The 12,298-nt window shown below is 43.7% G+C and overlaps 1 long non-coding RNA gene across 1 annotated transcript in view; it reads right to left on the bottom strand.

The window, feature by feature from the left end:
• LOC144761654 (uncharacterized) overlaps positions 1-250 on the bottom strand; it is a 61,908-nt gene extending 61,658 nt beyond the window's left edge. The window contains exon 1 of the long non-coding RNA XR_013595832.1: positions 116-250. This is a non-coding gene — a long non-coding RNA (uncharacterized LOC144761654). The remainder of the gene's footprint in view (positions 1-115) is intronic.
• Between the last annotated feature and the right edge of the window lie 12,048 nt (positions 251-12,298).

Below are 12,298 nucleotides of genomic sequence, written 5' to 3'. Positions count from 1 at the left end.
CCTTCATCAGCTTATCTTTTTAATGGTTCCAACAAGGGAGCGGGGGACAAGAGCTGTAAAAGACGGGGCTAATTATAACGTGGAACAAGTTCTCAATTGTGATCTTAGAGCTGACCTCTGCACCGCTGACACGCTCTGCTGCTTCCTTCTGCTGCCCGGTGCCAGATCCGCGATGCGCGCGAGACGTCCATTTCCTGTGGGGGGGAATGGCGCTTTTCAGCCTGTCCCTTGGTGCATCCCTCTGGTATTGGATTTGACATTAACAGAGTAATCGTCGGAGACAATGCGTGACGCACACACAGGATCCGCCTGGGAAAGGCCCCAGGCTCCCAGCCCCGACAGGTCTCCGCCCACATTCACTGGCTGCCCGGTCCACTTAGGAAGCCGGCTATATTTATATGTCCAAACAAAACAGACACTTTATTGCCTAAGAAACATTTGGCCTGATGAATAAAATTCGTTTCTTTTTCGTGGGGGAAAGCTCTGCCAAAACTATTTTATGTGCACGGCCTGTTCCAGGGAATAAAGTCAAGGAGGTCAGTATAAGTCAGTCACATTACTTTCTTTACATAGGCATCGTTTTTGTGGTTGTGGTGAGGTCCAGTGGATTAACCATTAGCCTAATGGTTAGTCCACTGGGCCTCACCACAACCACAAACACGATGCCTAAAAGAAACCAAATATACATAGCTTCATGTTGTTAAATAACTAAAAAAAACTAAGATATCTGTGTTTGTTGTAGGAAAAATGGCCACATAAAATGCCGCAAAATTGCAGCTAAATTTCCATATTTGTGCCTCTAAATTTCCATTTTTGTGCCGCTAAATTTGCTAATCCATGCCGCTATATCCTGGGGGGTCTGATTAGGGGTAGTATGAGAAATTATAAGTAAGGGGGTGCAAAATTACACACCTGAGACATTCACCACTCCCAAAAGGGTGCCATGCGTACATCACTTGTGATGTTTTGTACTTAAACTGAATAAACAAAACATGCCACGTCCAGGTGTGAGATTCTGAGTTCAGGATGTTGAGCTGCCCTTGAAGTCACAACCAGTTCTAATTTGAAGCTTCACACCCAGTCAGGGATTTACTTGAATGTCCCAAGGCCACTCTGTGTTTACGGATTACATGAATGGCTAATGGGCATGCTCCATATCAGGAGGGCAAGGTATGGCTGAACAGATATCCATTAGTTGCTCTCCCTGCATGGTGCATGGATCCTGGTAGCCCCCTACAGGAGACCAGATGGCCAGTCTCTCTTTTCAGTGGATGGAAAACTCTGCCAAGGACCCAGGTCAAAGTTCTGGTTGGGGCCCACCTGGGATCCATGTGCTGAACCCCTGTGTTCTAGAGTGTCCGGGAACCTCTGTGCCCCATGTAAGAGTCAGGAGGTGCAAGCTCTTAGCCTTGGACTCCATTTGTTGGCCTACTGTATCACAGCATGTTATTGTCAGGGTCATCAGGACTGGGGAGGGCTCCCATGCTTTGCTGGCAGATGAAGTTCTGAATGGGCCCCAGTGGAAGCTCCAGCAGGCCCAGCCATGCAAACCCACTGGCAGGGCCGGACTGGGAATCAAAACCGGCCCTGGCAGAGTGCTCGGGCGCCCCCCCCCCCCACTCCCACCGCCCAGGGTGCCGCTGAGCTCTTTGCCAGGGTCAGTTTTCGGCCGATTTTGTTACAGAGCCGATTTTGCAGCTGTGCTGAAAAACCAGGCCCTGTAACAAAATCGGCCCCCAGGGGCACAAAACCGGCCCCCACCCGTGCGTCGCACCGGGGGATTGCCCGGTGCCCGCTACGGCCAGTCCGGGCCTGCCCGCTTGTCCTGGGCTACAATCTGCCTGTTGTGTCGCTAAGTGGCCAGGTCGGGTCCCACAGGCCTGGAGAGGTCTTCCCTGCTTGTATGGTTGAAGAAGCTGTGACTGGGACCAGTGTCAGAGCCCAGCCTGACCCTAGTTTGGAAGGTCCCATGCTCTGGGCTCCTTTCACTGGCCGAAATAGTGTGATTTATGCGTTTCTTTTGTGTGGCCTCCTCTGTGTGGACCATTTGAAACTGATTTACCGTATTCATGAATGTATGTGTATATAATCAATGACAAGTGATTTACAACTATTACAATTTCGTTCCTTGCACTTCCCCCCCCCCCTTTCCTTCTGTGGGCGTTTTTAAATTTTGTGATTACAGATGTTTTGATACATATCTATTTATCATTGAAAGGTAACAAAAGTGCAGTGAAAATAAAAACACTGTACTTACTCATTTAATGGTTCTATCCTTTTGTCTAAATATTTGCTAAATCTCTTGAATAATTGCATGTCCAGTCTGGGACCCCTATGCTTATACCGATTATTTACCCAGGTCCCAATGACTACATGGGTTTAACCCTACTATTTATAATACTGTACTCCCAGAGGACCCAGAACCAGCAGTGTGAAGGATAAGCAGCTTGACACCTGGCCCCATCATTGGTCCGACCAGAGTCAGTAGCTATATATCACCTGGTGGTCTGGCCCTGTGAACCATGTCGTAGCCCTTCTTCCATCAGCACATCTCCACGGCATCTCAGAACAATCGCTCCCTGGCATGTCCCAGCCTATCGTACCGGCAACCCTGTGCCTCGCTCAGCCTGCAACTGTGCCCATTGCTCTTTTCTGTCATTGCAGAGCAGGCAGGACCCACTGTTGCCCATGTGACTGCCCTGTATTCCTTGCAGCTTTGAATGACTCAAATATTAAGGGGAAATCTCAACCATATTTTAACTATTCTCTTCAATCGCAGACTCACAATAAAATCATTTATTTGAGGCTGTTAGCCCTTCCAATTCATTACTTTAACCCGCTGTGGGCTTGGAGGAATGGTCAGCTAAAATGTAGGCTCTGCAATTATCCACATGAGTCTTGAGTACATCTGCTATGTTGTTGCCCTCATCTTGCCAATGATCGCCGACGCCTACTGGTCCTAGTTTATCGGGAAACGTTTCTGAGACACTGCAGGGAAGCATCTGATTTGTGCTTCAGTAATAACTCAGCCCAAGTTCTAGCAAGAGCTGGGAAGTTTGTTAACATTATTTTAACTGCACTGCATAATGCCCAGCATTAATAAACTGACAAGCTCTATTCTTATTGCATAAATGAACGTTGATGAAAGTTAAATCTTCAGTAATAAGCATTGTGACACTTTCGCTATTGCCTTTTATACTATACACTTCTCTTTTGGACCAAACGGCCAATTGTGATATATAGCCATTAACTTGAAATGCTGCTCTTAGGATTTAATATTTATTTTGTATTGCTAGACTTATAAATGTGTATACAATCTTTTATTATTCCTTATATTTGAATCCTTACATTTGATCAAGTATTATTATGATGTTTGTATGTTACGGTTTTATTTAACTGTATAATAAAGTAAGACTGCCCAGTACACCCAGCCTGCCTGCAGGCAAGTAGGGGCTCCCACATCAGGCTCCCAAGGGATGCAAAGGTAGGTCAGGGACAGGCACGCAGGTCCTCCTATCTCCGGCAGGTGTGACTACCTGGTTGATTCGGCGAGTACTATATGCTTATCTCAAAATGTAATCCATGTATGTATCACTCCAGAACATCTCACTCTCTCACACTGTCATATTATCACACACTCTCACACACACTCACTATCACACATTTTCTCACACCCGTCTCACACACCAAGGCCCTCACTCACGTTCTCACATACACACTGATACACTGCCACTCATGCACTATCTTCCTCACACTCCCATTTTTAAACTCCACTCGTGTTAGAAAAGTGTGCCCCTGCTTTACCCATCATGCCTGTATGTCAAGCTTTGTAAAAACAAATTTCTCCATACACTATCCAAAAGTCAAAACAAATGGTGTTGGCGATGCTTGCTTTCATGCACGATGTGGATGAAATAATGTGCTTCCAGAAAATTGGCGAATAGGGTTTATATTTTATTTTTATGTGGATCAAGCAGCAGACATTATGTAAAATGTAAAAACATTGCACACAACTGACCTTTTATCAAGCATATTTATAATGTTAAAAGAAAACTACAAGTTCCAAAATGCAGCAATGTGGTGCCTGAAAGGCCAGGACTATGGGATGTGGATGGATGGGAACCAATTGAAGTTAAATCCGGAAAAGACAGAACTGGCTCTCTTCGGCAATAGTCAACTACTGTGGGGCCCTCATTATTGGCCACCCAAACCTGGCTCCCCCCCATCCCATCTAACTCGGTTAAAAGTCTGGGGGTGCTCATTGATAGTGAGCTTTCATTAAAACCACAAGTAAATTCAGTTGTGTCTACTTGTTTTTTTCAGCTCCGGAAAATAAAAAAGATCAGCCGGATGCTCACTCAATCAGCTCTGACCCAGGTGGTAATGGCCTTGGTGTTGTCATATTTAGACTACGCCAACACCATCTACCTGGGTCTCCCTGTTACACTTGGTAAACGCCTGCAGATGGCCCTAGACTTATATATCGTCTCCCGCGATGGTAGTCAGCCAGACCTCTTTTGAGGCAACTTCATTGGCTCCCGATCACACACCGTGTCACCTTTAAATCGCCGTGCATAATTTTCAAGTCCTTACACCCTCGTATCCCGAAGTTTATTCAAGATCTTCTGTCTAGATATATCCCGTCCCGCAGCCTTCATTCCGCTTCTCAAATCCTTCTGACTGTCCCTCGCTATAAGTTCCTAAGCAAGGGAGGCCGCAGGTTTGCCACTCTTGCCTCAAAGCTATGGAACTCCCTCCCCTTGGAAATCCGTTCTTGTACTACACTTCTCCCTTTTAGGAGGCTTCTAAAAACTTGGCTGTTTGTTCAGGCCCTGGCCTAATTCCTTGGATTGTCTTCTAACTGTAGCTTCAGAACTCTGTCGGTTAGCGCCATGAAACCTTCGGGTGTGCGAGCGCTTTTATAAAACCTTGTTAAGATAAGATAAGATAAGACTATCTCAAAGTATTACACAAAAGAATGGACCACTTGGTAACTATGGTAAAAGTGTAAATAATTACGATTTAATATTTTAGTTTGCGGATTCTATTCTTGGAAGCAATGAAAGGTTTATCAATAAAGCGGTGAAAGGGCAGATATGGCATTCCCTGTGAAGATGTTAGAATTGCAGTGTAAAATAAAATCATTCACACTGTTCTAAAGGAATGGAGCTGCTAAAAACTTTACTGCCCACCACAATGAGAGTCCTCAGGGGGTCAGGTCCCAATGTCCTAAGGAACCTGCAACCCCCCACCCTGAGTGGTTATTTTGTGAAAAATTATGTCCCGGGGCTCTCGTCAAGAGGTAGCTTGTACCAGACCATTGCTCCTATTAGTGCCGCCTATAACAGAAGCAACTAATGGAAAGTGCTTCAATACCTTAGGGTTGATTTGGCAGTGTAAGCGCTGGTGTTGATTAAGTTCCGGTGCTGAGCACCAGAAACCCTTAGCTCAAATTAAGAACTGCCACCCCCACTTGTGATCACTCTGTGTAGCAGCAGTGAAAGGAGCTGAGTGCCTCTGAAAATACAGTAAGAAAATAAAGCTTCTCCGTGGGTGCCACTGTACCTAAGCAGAGCCCAGGCTTTGCGGTGCTTTCTGGAGCCATTCTCAGAGTTGCGGAGAGCTTGTGGGCATTCTAGGAGTCTGGCACTGCCATTTCGGCCAGCTTGAAAGGACCGGTGTGTGGGATGCTTTTTTTTTGTTGGCCCTGTCATGGCCTACGGGACTAAAGAAAGAAACATGACTCACACACTGGGCCTTTCAAGCAGACTCAGCTGGCAGTGCCCGAGTACCAGAAAAAGCACGAAAAGCCAGTCCAGGCACTGGTTCCTAAAATGAAGTATTGTTGGGGCTCGAGTCCGTGTGTTCCAGAGAAGTTGGTGCCTGTGGAGGTGTGGTTTATGGCTGCGGTATATATGGGCAGTGTGAGATATTAGAAGGGTAGAGTGAAAGGTATGGTATCGTGGGGACAGAATAATGTGGCAAAGTGCAGTCGAGTTGATGTTTCAGGGCATGTATGTTTGTGGTATTGGTTTGAATGATGTGCTATAATAGTGTTAAGTGCTGAAGTGTACTGTGTTAGGTATGAAGCAAGAGACGAGGGAGGAGAATGAGAAAAACGAGGGAGGCTGGAGATGTGAGGGAGGAAAGATGGACATGGGAGAGAGAAGACTGGAGGAAAGGAGATGAGGAGAGGGGTGGGAATAGAAGAGAACTGTGTGGAGGAGAAAATAGAAGAGGAAGGAAGGGTGGGGAGCTGGGGAAGCATGGAGAACAGTGAGAGAGGAAATGGGGAGAAGTATGGGAGAAGAGAATGGAAGGGAGAGAAGAAAAGAGAGGAAGGAAGGGAAGGGTATGTAATTCTTAAAAGGATGAGCTTTTCTCAAAAATAGACAGACAGTGCCATCATGTGGTGGACTGTCATAAATAAGTGCTGCTGTTCACAATGGTGTGCCAGTGCTGCGCACCAGCAAACCCCAGCACAAATTATGCACTGGTCATAGCTTTAGAAACAGGCAGGATTGTGAGAGATGGAAATTAGGGGTTTTCAGGACACACTTCTCCTCTCTCTTTCTCGACTATGAGAGGAAGAACCCATAATGCATTTCAAGACAGCGATACAGTCCCTGTTTAAATTTCATACAGTTTACCTTAACATATTTTGGGACTCTGCAGTTTTGTTTTCGTGCAATATCTGAGAAGTCTTGTATGGTACATATTGTGGAATGAGTCTCCTCTACGTTTCTGGGTGAGTTTGTGATTTCAATGAGAGATCATAACAATTTTGAACTTTGAAGTTGAGGCTCAAAGCAGTGCGAATTTCTAACAAACCTTGGTTGTGACATGAAAGCTTTCATATTCATGCACTAGCATTCCTAGGCCTCTCTGCGCAGCACACCATACAATAGTGTCATGTGTTACGGTGTTCATTGCGATTCAGTAGAGGAGTGTATCGAGGAAGTACACAACTATCAAGATATTGATGGCTTCAAATTATAAGAAAATGCAAAATGTAGGTGTATGTATTCATGCTGTAATAGTATAGGGAGGACGTCATCCACCAGTTTAATTGTCGGAGGATTAAACGTTCTGCGGGGTTGGCTGAAGGGGTGTAAAACAAAAAGGGTGCTACCAAAAGATGCCTAAATCAAATATATTGAGCATACACTTTTATATTTTGTGTAGTGCAAAAACCGAAGTCATATCTTAGTTTATATTTGTCAGAATTACATATTATGGTGCACACATGTTTATTTTGTGTAGTGCAAGTAAGTAATGTAATTATAAGTTTAAATGTGTTAAAAGCTAGTAATATTTCCTATTGTGGTATTGTTGCAAAATATAAGGGTATTTTGCAGTAATACCTCAGTAAATAGTTATTAGAAATCATTAGTTGATTAGCTAATCATTGCCTTTACAAAATTTTAAAGTAGCTATGTTGTTTTTAGATACAATCCTCCTGTGTTGTGTGTTACGCCGCCCAATGTAGGTAAATATTAGGTTTGTTTATTTTTACTCTTACTACTACCACTTTGGTAAAGTGGTAATAAGTAGAGAAAATTATTTATACTTTCTAGATATTTTTTTAAAAGCTACAGAGTAGTACGGGAGTGTAGCTGTACCCAAAATTATTTTTCTAAGGTTTACATTTTTGCTGTTAAATTTCCCTATATTTTTATAACAGTGTACGGTGAACTGCGTTTCTTTTCTAAGTAATGTGGTAAAATGGTAATTTTGAAGAATTAACGTGCTACTCCGTACACTTATTTTGTGCATATTTTATTTTGGAAAAACAGAAAAAACACTTTAAAGCACACTCTAGTATTAAAATATAGTGTCTTATAGTATATATTCCAAAATGTTTTTGGTACCTCAGGAGTAATTATTTGGGGGTACCGCAACACTTCTGCTTTACTCCGTATTTGTTTAAAAAAATATATATATAAACTTATAAATATTTTTCCCTACCTATTGCCACTTTAGTAATAGGTATGGGAAGAATACCAAACCTAATACTTACCTACATTGAGTAGCATAACACAGAACACAGGAAATCTCAAGCTAAAGACTAGATAGCTGCCTTTAACTTTTGTAAAGGCAGTCATTAGCCAATCAGCTGATGACAGGCATCGCTATATACTTAGGTAGTACCACGGTGCTACCTCACCCACAGTCATAACTAAATTAAAAGCACTTAAAACTTATGAAGAACTTGCCCTACTTACACGCAGAATTACCTGAGCATCATAAAGTATAACCCATTAAAATTTCGTCAAAATCCAAATGACGGTTTTTGCGTTACACTAAATGCAAAAGTCTATTTAAAATACATTGGATTTTACGCTAGTTTTGAGACCGCCCTGTTTTCTTTGCACTCCCATGATGAAATACCGCAACATTTTCAGGACTTCTAGATTGAAACGGGGGCTCCAGGTTTGCAAAGTTTCACTGACATTCGTCAAGCGGGAGTTATTACGGGACAAAAATCAAACAAATCACTATCTCTGGTCATCCTAACTATAACTACAGAGTTGTTACACCAACACTGTAAAATATAGATATAGATACAAACTAGTTTTGCTATAATAAATGGGTTGTTTCCACATGCTTGCGTAAGTCTGACAAAAGTACCAGTAAGTGTAAAATGAGACCCAGTATCTTTGCAAGTGCACACGTAAAAAGGGATAGGCTAAAACATTTGGGAATAGCCTACCTTTTTGTCAACTTACTTGCGGAGTGAAATTACACAGTTAAAACTTCTCCACTTCAGAGTCAGACTGAGACAAAAATTGGCCTGGGCACTATAATGAAAGTGGCCCAAATTAGCGAATCATATATATAAAAAAGTGGTAATATAGACGAAATAAACATTAAAAGCTGGCCCACCTGGCCATAAAACTGGTCAAAAACTGGAAAACACAACCCACACACTGATCTGTCAGACCAGCCCATCAGGCACTGCCTGACTGCCCTTAAAGTCAGTCCACCCTGCCCCTCTTTGCTCATCAGGCTAACCAGAGAAACAAGTCGGCTGGGTGTTTTATGCAGCATGAGTGGTTCCCCCTGACTAGCAAAACGTGGTATGGGGAGAATCATACAAACTGCATTCACTGCACCAACCACCCAAACTGTTTACATACAAACAGTAGGCAGTTTGTCGGCTGAATCCTGCCTTTATTTTTCATCCCTTCCTGCCATAAGAGGCCATCAAAACTTTGCTAATTTGCCCCATAATCTGCTTCTATTTGCTGTGGAGTGAAAACAAAATCTCCCCCTCTCTCAATATGTGAGGTGACGCCCACAGCTTCAATTTCAGTGTTGCCTTGTTTTGCGCTTCTATGACTTCTCCGACTTTGTTTTATGAACAAAAGGGCACGTTTATCATTGTGCTGTGTTGGCCTTGTGCCTTGCAAGAGGGAGCTATGGCGATGCAACAACTAAGCCAGATTTATCAAGCCACACAGGGCCACCTTGATTCTTCCTGTATGGCTTGATAAATCAGGAGTAACGCAAGGCAGTGCGTCACTCTTACCCAGGGAGGCATTCCATAGGTGGAGCGTGGGTGTTCCCAGGCATCCACCTATGGATTTTGGAGCATTCCCAGATTTACCATTAGTGTTAGACCTAGGAATGAGTCAAAATCTTACGCCTCTTCAGGTGATGCGTAACTAGAGGAAAGACCTTTATTTCTTCTCATTTTTCCTCTTTCAATGTGTGCTGCATTCTGCACCACACATAGAGAGAGGAACATGCCTTAAACAATTCATCATCATTTCATCTTTATTTCGGCAGATGAAATGTCATAAAAGAATAAACAATAAAATACATCATAAACATTACAGTTGTTAAAAAAAGCACGAAGGTGCCAATAGCATTAAAATCATTCTAAATAAAAACATTATCGAAAAACAAATCAAAGGCCAATCCCCCAGAAAAGCCTCAGGTCATCACAACCCCCAGAACACCTAGACAGATTACATAGTTGCATTGCATGTCCTTAAACAATTGGTTTTGTGCAGGAAGGTGTGTGTCCCTTGCGGCACAAAAACAATCCTGCCTACAACACAGGCACCCGTGCACCGTAGTGCAAGAGTGCCTGTGTTGACACTAGGCAGTACATAGTGCGCCAGTGCAAGGACAGGACAGGAATGATCCAAATAATGGTAAATATGGCGCATTCCTGCCCTCTCCCTTTCACACAGCGCAGTAAGGCGGCTTGGTGAGTTGCACTGCGTGAAACTTTGGCAAATGTGCCCCAAAAATTGATGAACCTCTTGATTGAATTGCAAGCCCCGATGAGTTCACTCTACTCTTTGGCTTTCAGCATGTCGGTCAAACTCGACAAGTGTGCAGAGGGTGAAGCGTAGGCTAGCGGTGAGATATCTGTAGTGTCTCTTGTATACTGTCTCCCATCGTGGGCACAAGTCATCTAGTGAATGAAGAATGTTGTCAGTAAACAGTTTCCTTTTTTCATTCTTAATGCTAACGTTTGCAATAGTTTCCGACTCCTTCACTACTTCCTGGTGTTCTTTGGCCTTACCACTTTTATGCACTGAGTGATAGAGTACAACTAGACATTTGAGGACAGAGGAAAGCTATAACATTCCACTCTGAGATTCCAGAAGAGCCAGAACAAGAGACCAACTGACTTAATCGTCACTAGGGTAGAATCTGAAAAATATGTTTTTTGAGAAAGGATCTAGCTAGAAGCCCAATCAGTCCTTACCAAATATTTCACCTTTATTACGGTCACATTTGAATTTTAGAACTCGAAGCATCGTTGCCCAAATAACAAAATGCATTTTAAAACGTTGTGTCCCAGACACATACAGTTCGAAGTGCTTTTTTAAGCAATTGCTATATACTAAATGTCATTGAAAGTGACACCTGCCCACGTCTAAGTTTTTATTCAGTCTTCCATTGTTAAGTCAGTTAATAATAATGAGACTTTGGTTTTAATATAACTCAGTTCTCATACCACAGAGTCATCCACAGAGGTATCACAATGCCATGTGGCTGATGAACTTTGAAAATGGTGAGCCAGGAACTTCTCATAATAAACAAATACGACTTCCTCCAGTGTGTCTTTACCTCTGAGAACATTTTTGCATCTGGCATTAGCCAAAATGTATTAAAATTAATGTACAAAATACCTATAGAGGATTTCATCCAGCACTCTTTTCCCATTGGTCTGTTATTGTGCCATTCCATTTTCTTACACCCACTACGGCATAAATGATTCTTTAACCCTCTTCAGCCATTGGCAACTTCACCATGGGTGGCAGCGTTTTACCTTTTCCCAAGGAGCACATCCACACACAAAGTGCTTTCCTTGAGTGCAAGGGGCTACCTCTGCTTTTAAGACCTACATTTTTTTTGCATTTAGCCAATTTGTTTTTAGAGTGATAGGGGCCCGGCAACTTACCCCACAGTACCGTTTTGTAAAAAACATGACAAAACAAAACAAGCATTGACAAATATAGAAACCTGGTGGCCAGTGCTAGGCCTAATGGCTTTCACAATGCTTCTTAGATAAGATGAGCTGAACAGTGATGTGTTGCCTGAAGGTAGGCCACTGAGATTCCATATCTCCTCTGGTGCGAATGCACCCTCCTCCTCTTAATGCACTGCCAGAGTCCCCGTACAGTTCAAGTAATAATTTTTCATGTCTGATCCACCCTAAGGGGCAGATTTACAATAACTGGCGCATCCCCAGGGATGCGCCAGTTATTGTGCGCCGCAGCTCCGCCACCCATGGTGCGCCGCATTTACAATGCGACGCACCATGGGGCAAAAACGGCACAGATGCGTGACGCATCTGTGCAGTAAAGGTGGCGCATTACTGGAGTTGCGTTGCAAGCGCAAACGCAGCTCCAGCAATGCTCTGGGGGGCCCTATCTGTCCAATGCTGCATCAAGCCTTTCACGTGCTTCAATCAGGCGCAGGGTTTGGACGCAGCATTGGCCTAAAAGTGCCTGCGGGAAATCTTGTAGATTTCACGCAGGCACTTTTGCGAGGCGCACCTGCCCCGGAACGCCCACCCTGCGCCGGAACACCCACAGGTGGCGCAGGGCTTTACAACGTGACACATCTGCCTAGATGCGTCACGCTGTAAATGGGTCACAGGGATGCGCCACATTTACGTCGCCGTTGCATGATGCAACGGCGGCATAAACGTGGCGCAAGTCCGACATAAATCTGCCCCTAAGTATTCAGTATCAAATCTCACAACGCCCCAGCTCCTGTCACTCAGGCTATGGAGAATTTACAGGGTCATACAGCAGACAGGTAAGACTCT

The sequence above is a fragment of the Lissotriton helveticus genome, chromosome 6 (genome assembly GCF_964261635.1).
Source record: "Lissotriton helveticus chromosome 6, aLisHel1.1, whole genome shotgun sequence".
Taxonomy (NCBI): Eukaryota; Metazoa; Chordata; class Amphibia; order Caudata; family Salamandridae; genus Lissotriton; species Lissotriton helveticus.
The sequence above is the reverse complement of the archived record's forward strand: the minus strand, read 5'-3'. Positions and strand labels throughout refer to the sequence as shown.